The 15933-nt window shown below is 44.8% G+C and overlaps 1 pseudogene across 1 annotated transcript in view; it reads right to left on the bottom strand.

Annotated features, from left to right (window-relative positions):
* The window catches only part of LOC309539752 (enoyl-CoA delta isomerase 2-like), a 32190-nt pseudogene that overhangs the window by 7277 nt on the left and 8980 nt on the right, over positions 1-15933 (bottom strand). Inside the window, exons 3-4 of the transcript in view lie at positions 12610-12710; positions 4351-4494 (exon numbers count right to left, since the gene is read on the bottom strand). The product of the transcript in view is annotated as an enoyl-CoA delta isomerase 2-like (transcript). The remainder of the gene's footprint in view (positions 1-4350; positions 4495-12609; positions 12711-15933) is intronic.

Genomic DNA, 15933 nt, shown 5'->3' on the forward strand with positions numbered 1-15933 from the left:
CTGCTGAACTCACAAACATGAGGAAGATAGGATGATGTCTAATAAATATATCATCTCCTAGCATTTAATCACATCCCAACAACCACGAGGGCAGGTGCCTCCTTGCTTCAGACATGCTACACATTTTGGTAAAGCATACTGGATGTAGTGTTCTATTATTATTTTTTTAGGTGACAGTGGTATCATGTTCAGGGTGGCTATGCTCCCCCTCCCCCTCAGGGGACAGATTGATCCTTGGCCAGTCCTCCGTGGGCTGCTTGTCAGCTGTGGATATGGCCCAAAGTGAGTGTGGTCATTCACACTCTCACATTCACGTGTGCACACTAGTAGTGTCTGGCAGAAGAAGAGGAGAAGAAGAGTTTGTATTTGATATCCCGCTTTATCACTACCCGAAGGAGTCTCAAAGCGTCTAACATTCTCCTTTCCCTTCCTCCCCCACAACAAACACCCTGTGAGGTGAGTGGGGCTGAGAGACTTCAGAGAAGTGTGACTGGCCCAAGGTCACCCAGCACCTGAATGTGGAGGAACGGGGACCTGAACCCGGTTCACCAGATTACAAGTCTATCGCTCTTAACCACTACACTACACTGGCTCTCTTTTAAAGGTAAAGGGACCCCTGACCATTAGGTCCAGTCGTGACCGGCTCTGGGGTTGTGGCGCTCATCTCGCTTTACTGGCCGAAGGAGCTGGCGTACAGCTTCTGGGTCATGCGGCCAGCATGACCAAGCTGCTTCTGACGAACCAGAGCAGTGTACGGAAACACTGTTTACCTTCCCGCCAGAGTGGTACCTATTTATCTACTTGCACTTTGATGTGCTTTCGAACTGCTAGGATGGCAGGAGCAGGGACCAAGCAATGGGAGCTCACGCCGTTGCGGGGATTCGATCCGCCAACCTTCAGATCAGCAAGTCCTAGGCTGTGTGGTTTAATCCACAGCGCCACCCGCAGAGCAGGGCAGACCAATGTTGTTTAGCTGGCTTCCCAACACAGCGGTTGCTGCCAGTAACCAAGAGGGACTAGGTGGCAGGGAGGTCCGCACAGCGTAGGCACAGCAGTGGAGCCAATCCAAGGCCCCTGCTGCTGCCCTGGCACTGCGACAGCCTCCCCACTTCTCCACTCCTCTCGGTTACTGGCAGTGACCTCTATGTTGGGAAGCCAGTTGGGCAAAGCCACTCTAGCCCACTGGCTACTACTGGTATGCACTAGAACAGCACTCTATTGCTACTTCCCCAAAGCCCTTATTTGAATGTGTTGATAAATACATTTTCAAGGCAAAGCAGATTGTAAATTGTGAAGGGAAAGGGACAATGTGAGAATGGTGTTGCTTGTATGTGCAGCACCTCAATAAGGTGCCTGAATCTGAAGCACTGAATGCCTGCTGTCGAGTAGTGTGAACGTGCCCTAAAATTCAAATCAGGGCTTTTGCAAAGCAGCAATAAGATGTTTCAGGGATTATCACCGTGTTGGTCCCTGGCTTCCAGAGAACCACAGTGGGTAATTGAGCTTTTAATTAGGTTTAAGATGCTTTTTGTTATAGAAGGATTGTGAGTTTTACAGAGCCACTAATCTGACACAGAGCTCTGACTTAACAAATGAAGATAAGCGAGGAATGAGCAGACATAATTCAGGCCCGCTGTGTGGGGCTGCTTTTGAACACTCTTTCGGAGGCCACAGAACACAGTGGCTTGTTTTTCAAGGGTGTCATTTGCTGGAGCACAAACTCACACTGCTGGGAAGAGTTTTGCACAGCAGAGGAGGATATAAGGCTGTGTGAGCTTTGTGCATGCACTGGGCACTGAGCCGAGAGGGCACTGTCTCAAAGGCGGCAGCATTTGGGAAGGAAGCGTGAGCCTCTAACGGGGTCCTCGGGTCCTCCCTCCTTCCCAAAGCCTAGTGAAATATACTCGGAGTCGAGTGTGGATTTCATGCTCTTTATTCAGCTCATAGTAGTGCGGAATGAAAGTTCCCCCAAAATATCTGCTTTATATACATTATTTACACAATAACGTGATTGGCTAATTCTGGGATTCTCCTGTAGGCCAATCAGGTTGTGGATTCACTTCCACCTGGAGCTGGATTGGGTGGCTCCTGCGGACCAATCATACTGCTGCATTGTTCTAGGACAAATCAGACTGCTGCATTCTGGACCCTATTGTTCTAGGACCAATCAGACTGCTGCATTCTGAATCCTATTGTTCTAGGACCAATCAGACTGCTGCCTTTTGGATCCTATTCAACTCAGTACATAACACCTAGTTAGTGCTTTTCCAGCTTTGGGAAGGAGCAGGGAGGGCTCTGGTTTTGGGAAGGCAATGTGAGGAGTGGGGCTGAGAGTGCCAAATTTGGGGCTCAACACAGGGTGCCATAGGACCAAGGTCCACCACTGCAAACAGCCATGTTCTATTGCAGGCCCATCTCCCAAGAGCACCTTGTTCACAAACTGGACTATGTAACAAGTTAAACGATCAAGAACAGGTATTTTGGCAACCAAAGTGAAATATAATGGTTCACACACACCCCCAACTCAACAACAACATATCTATGAGCTCCTGGGCCTAGTGTCTTTAAATTAAGGTTACCAGACATCTCTGGGGACAGTCCGCGGATGTACAAACCAGTCCCCATACAAAATCTGTTGAAGTTGAAAAGTGCCCCCGGATTCATTGAAAAAAATATGGTAACCTTACTTTAAATGTGACTTCTGTGGTGCCTCAGTGGGCTTTCTTTAAAGGCGGCCCCCATATCCACAGCTACTTCAGGTTGTCCCCTTTCAGTGAGCCCTGGCTGCCAGGTCTTTTTCTACTTAGGGCATTTTCACACAGAAGACTTAAAACAGACTCCTAAGGGGAATCAAAAGCCTTTGATGGCTACAATGTTCATTAGCATTACAAATGCTTCCTGTCTGCCGATTCTTAATCAGGAATTCCTAGCTGCAGGTTATGTTAAATGCATAGCATGCATCATCAGTGGATTTTGAAAAAATAATATGGAGCATGGGGTGGATTTTTGCCAATGCTCGGAGAGAAGAGGTTTAACTCTCCACTCTTCAGCTGCAAACCCTCCCCCAGTGTAGCAATTCCCCTTGGCCGGGGAACTCCCAGTGACACCAGAGCGCTCTATGCTAGAATACAGGTTTGCATGCTATTTTCAAAAATATGTGCATTTCCCTGCACTTAAATACTCATTTTTGTACACAATTATTTTGGTGGAGAATTTCACCATAAATTCCAAAGAGGTGTGAATTTTGGGGTATAGTCTCAGAAAGTACAAATTAAGTAGGTTTGCATGAGATTGAGGACCAAGCCAAATTCCTCCCCTGTTGCCTAAGCAAAGGAACATAAGAAGCTGCCAGCCTGAAACAGAGCATTGGCCTTTCCAGTACAGTATTGGCTCTGCCTGGCAGAGGCTCTTCGGTGTTTCAGGCAAGAGACTTACCCTGGTGTACCCTGAAATGTCAAGGACTGAACCTGGGACTTTCTTCATGAAAACCCTGTGCTTTACCCACTGAGCTATAGTTCTGCCCCTTTTCTTATGACCAGGAGAAGGGTAAAGGGGGACTCCTGACCATTAGGTCCTGTCGTGGCTGACTCTGGGTTTGTGGCGCTCATCTCGCTTTATTGGCCCAGGGAGCCGGCGTACAGCTTCCAGGTCATGTGACCAGCATGACGAACCATTCTGGCGAACGAGAGCAGCGCACGGAAACACCGTTTACCTTCCCGCCGGAGCGGTACCTATTTATCTACTTGCACTTTGACGTGCTTTCGAACTGCTAGGTTGGCAGGAGCAGGGACCAAGCAACGGGAGCTCACCCTGTTGCCGGGATTCGAACTGCCGACCTTCTGATTGGCAAGTCCTAGCTCTGTGGTTTAACCCACAGCGCCACCCGCGTCAACCAGGAGAAGAGCATCTACTAAAACCCTGCTGTCAAATAAAGTTCTTTTCCAGCAGCTGCTTCTGCCGCAAAAATACTCCCAAGGGTTGCCTAGAGACTGTGCCTTCATAGTTAGGGATAACTGGGATGCAGCCTGATTTTTGCAGGATACAAAGAAAGAAAATATTGTCATTTGAGATCACACATGAAAATTGATGTGTGAATGGTTCTTTTTTTTTTTGGTTCTCTGTCTCATTAGTGAACCTATGTAATGACATCTTTTTTAACCATTCTAACAAACATTTGTTGGCATTTTGACTGGTACAGTATTTGGCTCAGTGTTTCAATAAGATTAAGGAGGCACTCCTAAACACACGTATTAGGAAGTAAGCCCTCTTCAGCACAATGAGATTTACTCCTGAGTAAACATGTATAGGGTTGCGCTGTTATGAATAGTGTGTGCTGTAGTTATTAGGAACATTTCTAGGAAGATTAGCATATGCTTTCAGCCTTGTCCAAACTTCTTGCTGAAAAGTACTGCCAGCAGAAACCTCCTTCACGAGTCCTTGGGTTCGTGCTTCATTGGCAGTGATCCTCTTGTTAAAAAGGAGCATCTCATTTGCCTAAGTGAAAGAAAACAATAATGAAGATTCAATAGCTAAGAAGTGGTGCTTGCTCCATTTATCCATCTTATAGGCCTATGTAATTTTGCCAATATACAAATGTTTCAATGTGCATGTAGCTACTGTGGTACAATATAATTAGCAAGAAATGGGAAAGCATCCTGTAATACAAGTGCCGTATCAATGATGAAAAATGCCACAAAGCTTTAATCTCACAGTGAACTGACTCGTCTCGCAGAATCTGGATTGGAGTGTTAAACCAGTTATCTCACAAGTGAGGTTCTTGCCGACTCCTGAAGAACAGAAAAAATAAATGATCTTGGAGTAGGCTGTACAAAGGAGATGGAGGTCTCCTGCCAGTTCTTGCCTGCTGGACAGACAGAGAGAGCTAAAAGAAGCCGCTCTGCCTAAATGCTTTTCAGATGGTGCAAAGTTCCATTATATCTATGGCGAGACCTTCAGCCAATTTTGTTTTAAGAGTGTGGACTCTGTGAATACAAGTGGCATCATTAAATTTGGCATTCTCAGGATAGCCAGAGTTGCTGAGTCAGGCTTTATAACAATGCCACCCACCTTAAAGGTTGTAGTGAATGTGTGCTGAGATGCAAAAGGTGTTTTATGTTTTATGTGATATGATGTGATGTGATGCAATGTGATGTTTTATGTTATGTTTCCTGGTGTGGATGGAGCATAGTGGAATGTACTTATAGAAAAGGCGAAGTATTCCCTAATTGTGTGGTAGGTTCATTACAATTCTGCTTGCAGCTTTCAAGAGAACAACAATGCTTCGGTGGCACTAAAAGCCAACCATCTGGAAGCAGCCCAGATGTAGAAACCTAGAATACGCCTTACTGCAGTATTCGCCATACTATTCTGTACCATGTTCTTGTGACATTCTTTTCTTATTCTAATTTTTATTAATTGTTCTGAGGGGGAAAACAATAACAACAATGCTGTAATTTGATGGCTTTGGAAAACTAAGGGACGTGTTGCCACGGCAAGCAGCTGTCCATGTTTCTTATCCCAAGAAAGTCTGATGACCTGAGACGGGCTGAGCAAAAACGACTCTGGATCAGGCCCATGAAGAGGAGGAAGGCAGCTGGGTACACTTCCCCTGGGTTTGGAGGGTTAAGCTGGCTGGGGGACTCTGCCAGGAACTGGGTGCTTTTTTTGTTTGAGTTTATAAGGACCCCTGACCATTTAAGTCCAGTCGTGACCAACTCTGGGGTTGCGGCACTCATCTCGCTTTATTGGCCGAGGGAGCCGGCATACAGCTTCCAGGTCATGTGGCCAGCATGACTAAGCTGCTTCTGGCGAACCAGAGCAGTGCACAGAAACACTGTTTACCTTCCCGCCGGAGCGGTACCTATCTATCTACTTGCACGTTGCCGTGCTTTCGAACTGCTAGGTTGGCAGGAGCAGGGACCGAGCAACAGGAGCTCACCCCGTCGTAGGGATTTGAACCGCCGACCTTCTGATTGGCAAGTCCTAGGTTCAGTGGTTTAACCCACAGCGCCACCCACATCCCTTGAGTTTATAACTTTATTCTAACGACTCATGCCCTGGGCCTCAGACAAGTTTCGCATGGGTCTGCTTTGGTTGCTAATCTAAAGGTTTAGATTCTTCCATAAAACAGCTACATATTCTTCTCAGTCTACTAAGATCACAATCTATTCCTGAAGGACACTGAATATTAAGACCCAACCACACGTGCTCAGCATATTTTTGCTTATGTACACAGTGTTAAACGTGGCAGTGTGTGAATGCAGCTGGTATCCAAAATTTTAAAATATTTTAATTATTTTGCATGAGTATATTCGTTTTCAGGGGCTGATCCCTGGTATCTCCAGGTAGGGTCAAGAAAGAATCCTGTCTGAAATGGCAGAGAACTGATGGCAGTACAGTGCTAACCAGCCTTCGCCAACTTCTGCTGGCCGGGGTTGATGGATGTTGTAACCCAAAATACCTGGAAGGAATCAGCTTGGCTGGACTTCAGCCAGAGGGCCACATGTCTTTCTAGGAAACTCTCTGTGGGCTTCCAAGGTGAGCCCTAAATGGGCAAAGCAACAGATGTAAGTTTCACCTTTATATGGTAGGCTATTTTCTAGACACACGCATTCCTATCTATCCAGAGAAGCAAGGGGCACTATCAGAAATCAGGGATACCTTCCTGGCAGGCAAAAAAAAGATGTGTACAAAAAAAATGGAAAAGGGGGGAAACCACCAAAGAGGAATTCAAACAAATAGCCAGCACATGTAGACACAAAGTCAGAAAAGCTAAAGCACAGAATGAACTCAGGCTTGCTAGAGAGGTTAAAAGCAACAAAAAAGGCTTTTATGGGTATGTCCGTAGCAAAAGGAAGAACAAAGAAACAGTGGGGTCACTCAGAGGAGAAGATGGTGAAATGCAAACAGGGGACACAGAAAGTGCTGAACTCCTCAATGCCTTCTTTGCCTCAGTCTTCTCCGATAAAGAAAACAATGCCCGACTTGAAGAATTTGGAGCGAATGATTCAGCAGAGGAAACACAGCCCAGAATAACTAAGGAGATAGTACAAGAATACTTGGCTAGTTTAGATGTATTCAAGTCTCCAGGGCCAGATGAACTGCATCCAAGAGTATTAAAAGAACTGGCAGATGTGATCTCAGAACCACTGGCAGTCATCTTTGAGAATTCCTGGAGAACAGGCGAAGTCCCGGCAGACTGGAGGAGGGCAAATGTTATCCCGATTTTCAAAAAGGGGAAAAGAGAGGACCCAAAGAATTATTGCCCAGTCAGTCTGACATCAATACCAGGGAAGATTCTAGAGCAGATCATTAAGCAAACAGTCTGTGAGCAGCTAGAAAGGAATGCTGTGATCACCAATAGTCAGCATGGATTTCTGAAAAATAAGTCATGTCAGACTAACCTGATCTCGTTTTTTGACAGAATTACAAGCCTGGTAGATGAAGGGAACGCAGTGGATGTAGCCTACCTTGATTTCAGCAAGGCATTCGACAAGGTGCCCCATGATATTCTTGTAAAGAAGCTGGTAAAATGCGGTCTTGACTATGCTACCACTCAGTGGATTTGTAACTGGCTGACTGACCGAACCCAAAGGGTGCTCATCAATGGTTCCTCTTCATCCTGGAGAAGAGTGACTAGTGGGGTGCCACAGGGTTCTGTCTTGGGCCCGGTCTTATTCAACATCTTTATCAACGACTTGGATGATGGACTCAAGGGCATCCTGATCAAATTTGCAGATGACACCAAACTGGGAGAGGTGGCTAACACCCCAGAGGACAGGATCACACTTCAAAACGACCTTGACAGATTAGAGAACTGGGCCAAAACAAACAAGATGAATTTTAACAGGGAGAAATGTAAAGTATTGCACTTGGGCAAAAAAAATGAGAGGCACAAATACAAGATGGGTGACACCTGGCTTGAGAGCAGTACATGTGAAATGGATCTAGGAGTCTTGGTTGACCACAAACTTGACATGAGCCAACAGTGTGATGCGGCAGCTAAAAAAGCCAATGCAATTCTGGGCTGCATCAATAGGAGTATAGCATCTAGATCAAGGGAAGTAATAGTGCCACTGTATTCTGCTCTGGTCAGACCTCACCTAGAGTACTGTGTCCAGTTCTGGGCACCACAGTTCAAGAAGGACACTGACAAACTGGAACGTGTCCAGAGGAGGGCAACCAAAATGGTCAAAGGCCTGGAAACGATGCCTTATGAGGAACGGCTAAGGGAGCTGGGCATGTTTAGCCTGGAGAAGAGGAGGTTAAGGGGTGATATGATAGCCATGTTCAAATATATAAAAGGATGTCATATAGAGGAGGGAGAAAGGTTGTTTTCTGCTGCTCTAGAGAAGCGGACACGGAGCAATGGATCCAAACTACAAGAAAGAAGATTTCACCTAAACATTAGGAAGAACTTCCTGACAGTAAGAGCTGTTCGACAGTGGAATTTGCTGCCAAGGAGTGTGGTGGAGTCTCCTTCTTTGGAAGTCTTTAAGCAGAGGCTTGACAACCATATGTCAGGAGTGCTCTGATGGTGTTTCCTGCTTGGCAGGTGGTTGGACTCGATGGCCCTTGTGGTCTATTCCAACTCTATGATTCTATGAAAATAATTGGAATGTGAAGCAAACGGCTGTAGGCTGGGAAGAGGTCTGAGGGCCAGATGGAGAATTTGGAGGTCCCCATTTGTCCCCCTGATCTCCAGGCCTTAGATTCTCCACCCCAGGTAAAGACACCTGGGCTCAATCCAGTGGTTCAATTTGGTATGAGACAGTTATCCATCTTCCTCTTGGGTTTATGTATGCAGCTGTGTTTCAATACTTAAATGTTAAGTACTGTTCTGTCTCTCACACCTCAAAACCACATTGTTGAGTAGGAGAAAGTGCAGGCAAAGGCAACTTAAATAATCAAGGGAAAACATGAAGCACCTTCTCTAAGAAGAGAAAAGTTAGTACTTGGGAGCTTTTTTTGTTTAAGGCAACAATTACGAAGGGAAGAGTGGGAGATGCGATAAATGTTTGTGAAATTACGACCAGGGAAGAGGAATAAATTATTCTCTGCTCAGACTCTGACTAGCAGTAATTTTCGGATAAACAAAAGGAAATGCTTCTTCATGTGAGGCGTAATTAACTTGTAAGATCCACTGCCACGATGAGGTGCTTGACATTAACTCGGATAGCTTTTTAAAGAGTTAGACAAATTAATGGAGGGCAGGGTCCTTGACAGCTCTTAGCCATGGACACTAAAATGAGAGCATCCATTCCGAGAGACATACTTGCCCTCTTCAGACACTGGATTGCATATGTTTAGAACCGCAGGAAGGAAGACGGAGGTATGAACATGCTGGCTGTGCCTCATTACCCTCTAAAAGTTAGACAGCAGAGCAGTGGTGTAGCGTGGGGGGTGCAGGGGGGGCCAGCCGCACCGGGCGCAACATGGGGGGGCGTGCTAATCTAGTGGAAGAGACTCGAGTGCTAAAATCCACAGGTTAGGGGGTGCAAATTACTTGCCTTGCCCCGGGTGCTGACAACCCAAGCTACGCCACTGCAGCAGAGAAGAGAGTCTCCTGGAGTGTGGATCTTCCAGGGTTCCACTTTGTGGGGGGAGGTTCCACATGGGGTAGAAAGGGGGGGATCACACTCCCTAAATCACACTCCCTGAACCAACACACAAACTGAAATGTCGATACAGTGGTACCTTGGTTCTCAAATGCCTTGGTACTCAAACCACTTGGAACCCAAACACTGCAAACCTGGAAGTAAATGTTCCAGTTTGTGTACTTTTTTCGGAAGCTGAATATCCTCTGTTTTGAGTGCCACACTTCCGTTTTGAGTGTTACGCTGAGGTCTGTCTGTTTTTACTGTTTATTTTGCATTTTAGTTTTTGCGGCTCTTTTTTGTTTTGTTTTTGTGACTGTGTGGAACCCAGTTCAGCTACTGATTGATTGACCGTGTGACTGCAGTACATTGTTTATTGCTTTCATTTTATGGATCAATGATCTCGTTAGACAGTAAAATCCATGTTAAATTGCTGTTTTAGGGGTTGTTTTTTAAAAGTCTGGAATTGATTAATCCATTTTGCATTACTTTCTATGGGAAAGTGCACCTTATTTTTGAAACGCTTTGGTTTTGGAACGGACTTCCAGAACAGATTAAGTTTGAGAACCAAGGTACCACTGTATTGCTCAAAACGCGCACTTCTACAAATGTTGCAGCACAATTTTCCAACCAAACAACGCATCCAAAACCACATCTTAGGGGGGAAGTGCACATAAAAACATGTTTATTTGTGAAAATAACTTGCAAAAATGCAATAACTTGAAAATACTTTTGCAACACTTGCAAAAATGCACACTTTTTTAATTGGCCAAACTAATGCAGAAATGGGGCAAACTAAAGTTAAATCTGGAAAAAAGAGAAGCCAAGATAAACTAAAACTGCCAGATCCACCTCTCTCTAACTTCAGACAGTCAGGGGACACTACTAGTGTACTTATCCCCATTGCTCTTCCTAGTATGTTATTTAACGTGCAGTCTGACTGCTGGGAGAGAGCTGGTGGACCTTTAATTATGCGTCTCTCCATCACGCTCCCTTTGTGAGCTTCCTCTGGCTATCACAGGAAGCTATCTTAATAGTGAGTAAGACAATTATCAGTCTTTCTAGCTTTGAATTGTCTAACTTGACTTGGATCTCCAAGGTTTCAGGCAAAGATTCTCTCCTAGTCCTATGTGGAGTTGGTGGGGTTTGAACCTTTGCATACAAGGCAAATGCTCTACAACTGAACCATGGCCCTTCTCTGTTCTGATTCAAAAATCCTTTCTTATGGATTCCTACATTCTCATGTGGACTACCGCATGGGCACTCAGTTTGGACCAAGCACTCATCTTCTTACCCTTGTCAGAGCATGCAAATAAAAGGGAGCTTGTGAGCCTCTAAATCATGAATCTGATCTTTCCCAAGTCACAAGCTGTGGGGATTGTTATATGAACCTCAGAAAATTCAATCTGGCAGGCTTGAAAAAGAATAATCAAGATGATGAAAGGGAAACATACTGTTAGGGACAGAATTCAAATATTTTGCATTGCCAGGCTGAGAGGAGACTTTCAATTACTTTTCACACATATAATTAGATGTCTTTAATATAGAATTCCCTGTTCCATGCTGCTACTGCAAAATGTGCAAGGAATGTAGAAAATAACCTTAAAATCTGCCGTATAAAAATAGAACAGTTTTTAGTACGATTTACAGACATAAATATTTAAATTACAGCTAAGTGAGATGGCTGAAATTGAGATTTCTGCCATTGAAGATAGTCTAGGAAGAATAATGGTAACACTTCATGGTTACCCATTGTGACAGCAGAATGCAGACAGGGCAATCCTATGCATGTGCCAGTGAGTTCAAGGAGACTTACTCTCAGGTAAGTGTACATTGAGCTGCAATCCTATGCTTACTTACCTGAGAGCAAGGATACACAAATCTTTCAATTTTGGTTTTCTCAATTTCTCATTTTTCCAGTCTTAAATTCAGTTCTCTACATTTCTAGAGCAATCTGCAAATTTCAGTTGAAATAATCCTCATGAAAATTATCAGCATTTTAGTGCAAATATCTCACAATAAACACATTTTTGCATGCAATTCCAATTAATATACACATTTTCACAAGCATTTCCTCCTAAATAATACATTTTGGTAAGATATTCTCACTAATATATGCATTTATATGCACACTTTACGTTAGTATATGGTTTTCTGCACACACCAGCTGGAGAACTGCCTTGCAAAATTCAGAGAAGTACAAGTATGGCTGTGTCTTGGTTCAGATTTTATTTTGGAAAATGAGAATGAGGTAAGTTCGCCTTAAAATGTGAACTGAATTGAATTTCTCCTCCATTCCTACCTGGGAGTAAGGCTTCTTCTATACAGCAGCATTTTCCTCTGAGCAAATACACACAGGATCACAACACAAGGCCCAAACTATACACCAGGGTGGAGAACTATATACACCAGGTCTGGACTACAACTCCCATCGTCTCTGACCATTGACCCTGTTGGCAGGGATTGATGGGAGTTGGAGTCCCGACAGCTTCTGGAAGGCCAGCCCTACTATATATTGATGATGGCACATTGTGCCTTTAGAAGCAGGGCTGCCCCAGTTACATATCAAAGTGGGGTGAGGTGTCCCAGTTAAGAGGTGCATTGGTGAGAGTGTTGAAGCATCTCTCCATCTGCCATGAACTTTTCTCCATTTGGACTCACTTCCAGTACTGGAGATTAGTAGAGGGGAAAGCAACATTGGGAGATGTGGGGTGGTAAATTGTGAGGATGTAAACCTTCCTCACAGGGAAGTTGCTCAATTGTTTTGGGTGCATTTTTCTGGTGTATACTCAACTGCAAACCAAACTAGTACCGTGGCTACATTTTGTCAAAAGATTTTAGTGTCATAGTGTCTAAGTTGTTTTAAGTCTCAAAACCTATTCCTGATCGACTACAGGAACAAAATGAAATTAATCTTAGCGATGAAATGCGGAGAAGGGGGAAGAGGTATAACAACTGGTTGGTACTGGAGTGTCGTCCCCCCCCACCCCCAGCAATGAGTTAAGCTACTTACCTTTAGGGGGCCCATTATCTTAGGAAAGGTGTAAGTTGAGCAGTCTTCTGGAGTCTGTCCAAGTAGGCTAAAAGGGGTCTGAAACACCACCTGCATTGACACTGAAATAGATATGTATATATAGGAGCAAAAACCAGAGAGTGTTTGAGAAAGCTTCAAACATGTAAGATCTTTAGGACGTACACTTAATTTATCTACTCTTTTAATTGTATCAGACAAGTTTCAGCCATTTAAACCATATTGTACCCCCGCCTTGGGATCAGATGATGAAGGATGAGCTAAAAAGACTTAATAAATAAACAAATGTGCCCCATTTAACCCAGTGGGGTTCATTTCTTGCTTAGGGTGCACAGGATGTTCCATAGACTCCTTCCTTAGATTTCTTCCTATTGCAGAGGAATCAGGAATAATGCAAAGGAACAGCCAATTGGTTCCAAGAGGAAGTGAGAACGCCACCTATTATTTTGAGCCACTCCTACTCACTGGCCATAAAACCACATTCCCATCCACAGTGACCCACGTCGTATATGTGAGAGAGGCTACAGCTCAGTGGCAGCGTATACACTTTTCATGCATAAGGTCTCAACCTCTGACTTCTCCAATTGAAAATGATATTGGGTAGCATGGAGGGGCAAGGTCTTTGCTTGAGTTCCTGGGAAGTAGCCAACAGTGGGAGAAGATAACACTGGGCTGGAGTGGTGTAACTCAGGATGAGGCAGCGAGAAATGTTGACGTAACTATGAGACTGCAGTGGCTACCAATTAGTTTCCGGGCCCAAGTGCTGGGTTTGACCCATAAAACCTTAAATGGCTCAGGACCGCAATACCTCAAGGAGTGCCTCTTCCCATAAGAACCTATCCAGCCCCTGAGATCATCTTCTGAGGTCCTCCTTTATATGCCTCCTCCTCGAGAAGTCCGGAGGTGGCAACACAAGAATGGGCCTTTCTGCAGTGGCTCCCTGTCTGTGGAATGCTCTCCCCAGGGAAGTTCGCCTGGCGCCTTCATTATATACCTTTAGGCGCCAGGCAAAAATGTTCCTTTTAACCAGGCCTTTGGTTGATCTGATTGACACCCAATACCCTTTTAGAATGTGGCTTTGAGGGGGGGTATTGGGTTATAGCTTTAGGTTTGACTATTTTATGTTGTGGTCTTGTTGTGAACTGCCCTGAGACCTCTGGGTATAGGGTAGTGTATAAGTTGAAACAACAACAACAACAACAACAACAACAACAACAACAACAACAACAACACAGCTGTACAGGACATCTGAAGGGGTCCACGTCTTGCCCAAGCCTATTCCCCCCCTCTCCAAATTTTAGCTTAAAAATCCATGGATGATAGATCTGTAGCTCTGTGAGGGACCATATGTTCTGCATGCAAAAGGTCCCAGGTGTGTGTGTGTGATGGGGCAACTTTTATTGAGGTCAAAGCTGTCTTTCTAATAATGCACCGTAGACCCTCTGCTCTTTTCCAAGCTGCTGGATGTTAAAAATGAACACAATCACCAGAAGCCATGGGATGTTATCACCAACCTTCCATCATATTCATTCATTTTTTTAAAAGGTATCCTTCGGTTACTAATATGAGCAGAAAACAGCAATTAAGTAGGTCAGCTGGCCATGACAGAGGGCTACTCTAGCATGCAGGGTGGAACAGTTGCAGCAGTTTTAAAGTGCTTTATCTCACTGAGTTTTGCCATCTCCAGTGATGCTGCTTCTACAGGGGAGGACTAAGGCATTCAGAAATATTGCTTGGCTGAAGCAGTTCCTCCAGGCAGTTTTAGATCATTCATTACTGCTGCTTCCCTGAACCAACCTGAAAAGACTTTTTGCTCTCCCTGTTGTCAATTCATTATACTCCTCATGTAAGACTTCTCATATTAGTTGCTTTACCCACATTGCTGTACTAACTCCTTGGCCGCAATCTGGAGATAAGAGTCGGTGTGGTGTAGAGTATCCGATGAAGACCAGAGACTAGGTCACAGGCTTGGATTCCCTATTTTGCGTCCAGGTGACCTACCTCACAGGGCTGTTGTAAGGACAGGGAGGAAGGAGGAAGGAGAGAGCCTGTCAGTTTGCATTTCTTAGTGCAGAAAGTATTGATCTGATGTGTAGAGATCTTTCCTATTCTAATTACCGTATTTTTCGTCCTATAGGGCGCACCGGCCCATAGGACACACCTCTTTTTTGGGGGGGGGGATGAATAAAAAAAACCTATTTCCCCCCCCCCCCAGCCGTGGCTGCAGCCCCAATCCTTGCACACACCTGCCCAAAGCACGGGGTGCCCTTCCTGAAGCCTGGAGAGCTAGAGGCATCGGTGCGCACTGACCCCTCTCACTCTCCAGGCTTCAGCGAAAGCCTGCATTCGCCCCATAGGACGCACACACATTTCCTCTGCATTTTTGGAGGGGAAAAAGTGCGTCCTATGGGGCAAAAAATACGGCAATTCAAGAGGGTTCTGGAAGCTTCTCTGTGTGAAAGAAACAAGCAGAAAGTTCCTGATGTTTAGGTTATACCTTTAGAGAAGCTGAGTACAACTGGTTTAAACCGGTTCTGTTATCTCTTCTTTCAAGGTCATAAAAGTAAGGCCAAAAGGAGCCTAGGTTTCACTTTCTCATTCTATCTCTTTTCCTTCTGGTGTGGTGTTCTGTACATACATAGGGGCATAGGAATTTGTTCATCCCCCCCTCCAAAAAAATATAGTCCAGCCCCACACAAGGTCTGGGGGACAGTGGACCGGCGCCCTGCTGAAAAAGTTTGCTGATCCCTGACTTACGGGAATAGCTTTCAGCATGGTACAAACATCTAAAATGCTCAGAGTGCGGTGACTAAGAAAGCTGTTGCGTGTTCCTGCCTTCTCTCCTTAGCTTGCTCCCAATAAAGCTGGCTCACTGAGAGCAAAACATGCAGTTAGTGAATGAATGTAAATGACCCAGTTTCATATCAAGTTCACCTGGGACCCAGCTACACTTATCAATTATATTGTTATAACTGCGTTATAAACATGCGGCACCAGATGGCGCTATGGAGCAGTGATCCGTCGCCAACGGGATTTTCCAATAAGAGCTTTTATAATGTGCTTTTTCTACAGCGTTTTTTAAAATATGCAGAGATCTAGCCCTGAGCTGGAAAACCCAAAAAAGATCAAAGAGATTCACCGAACATGCAAAGAAGCAGTAGGTGGGGAAGCAGGTTTCCTCTTCCTCCCTTTCCTCCTCCATGGCTCACTTATGAGTCAATTCATATTGTGAAATTATAGTTGACAAAGCCTGGAGTTTTAGCAATGAGGAAAGCACTGGGAAAATGCCCTGAGAAGTGTGAGCTA

The sequence above is a fragment of the Podarcis vaucheri genome (assembly GCF_965113315.1).
Source record: "Podarcis vaucheri genome assembly, chromosome: 8".
Lineage (NCBI taxonomy): Eukaryota > Metazoa > Chordata > Lepidosauria > Squamata > Lacertidae > Podarcis > Podarcis vaucheri.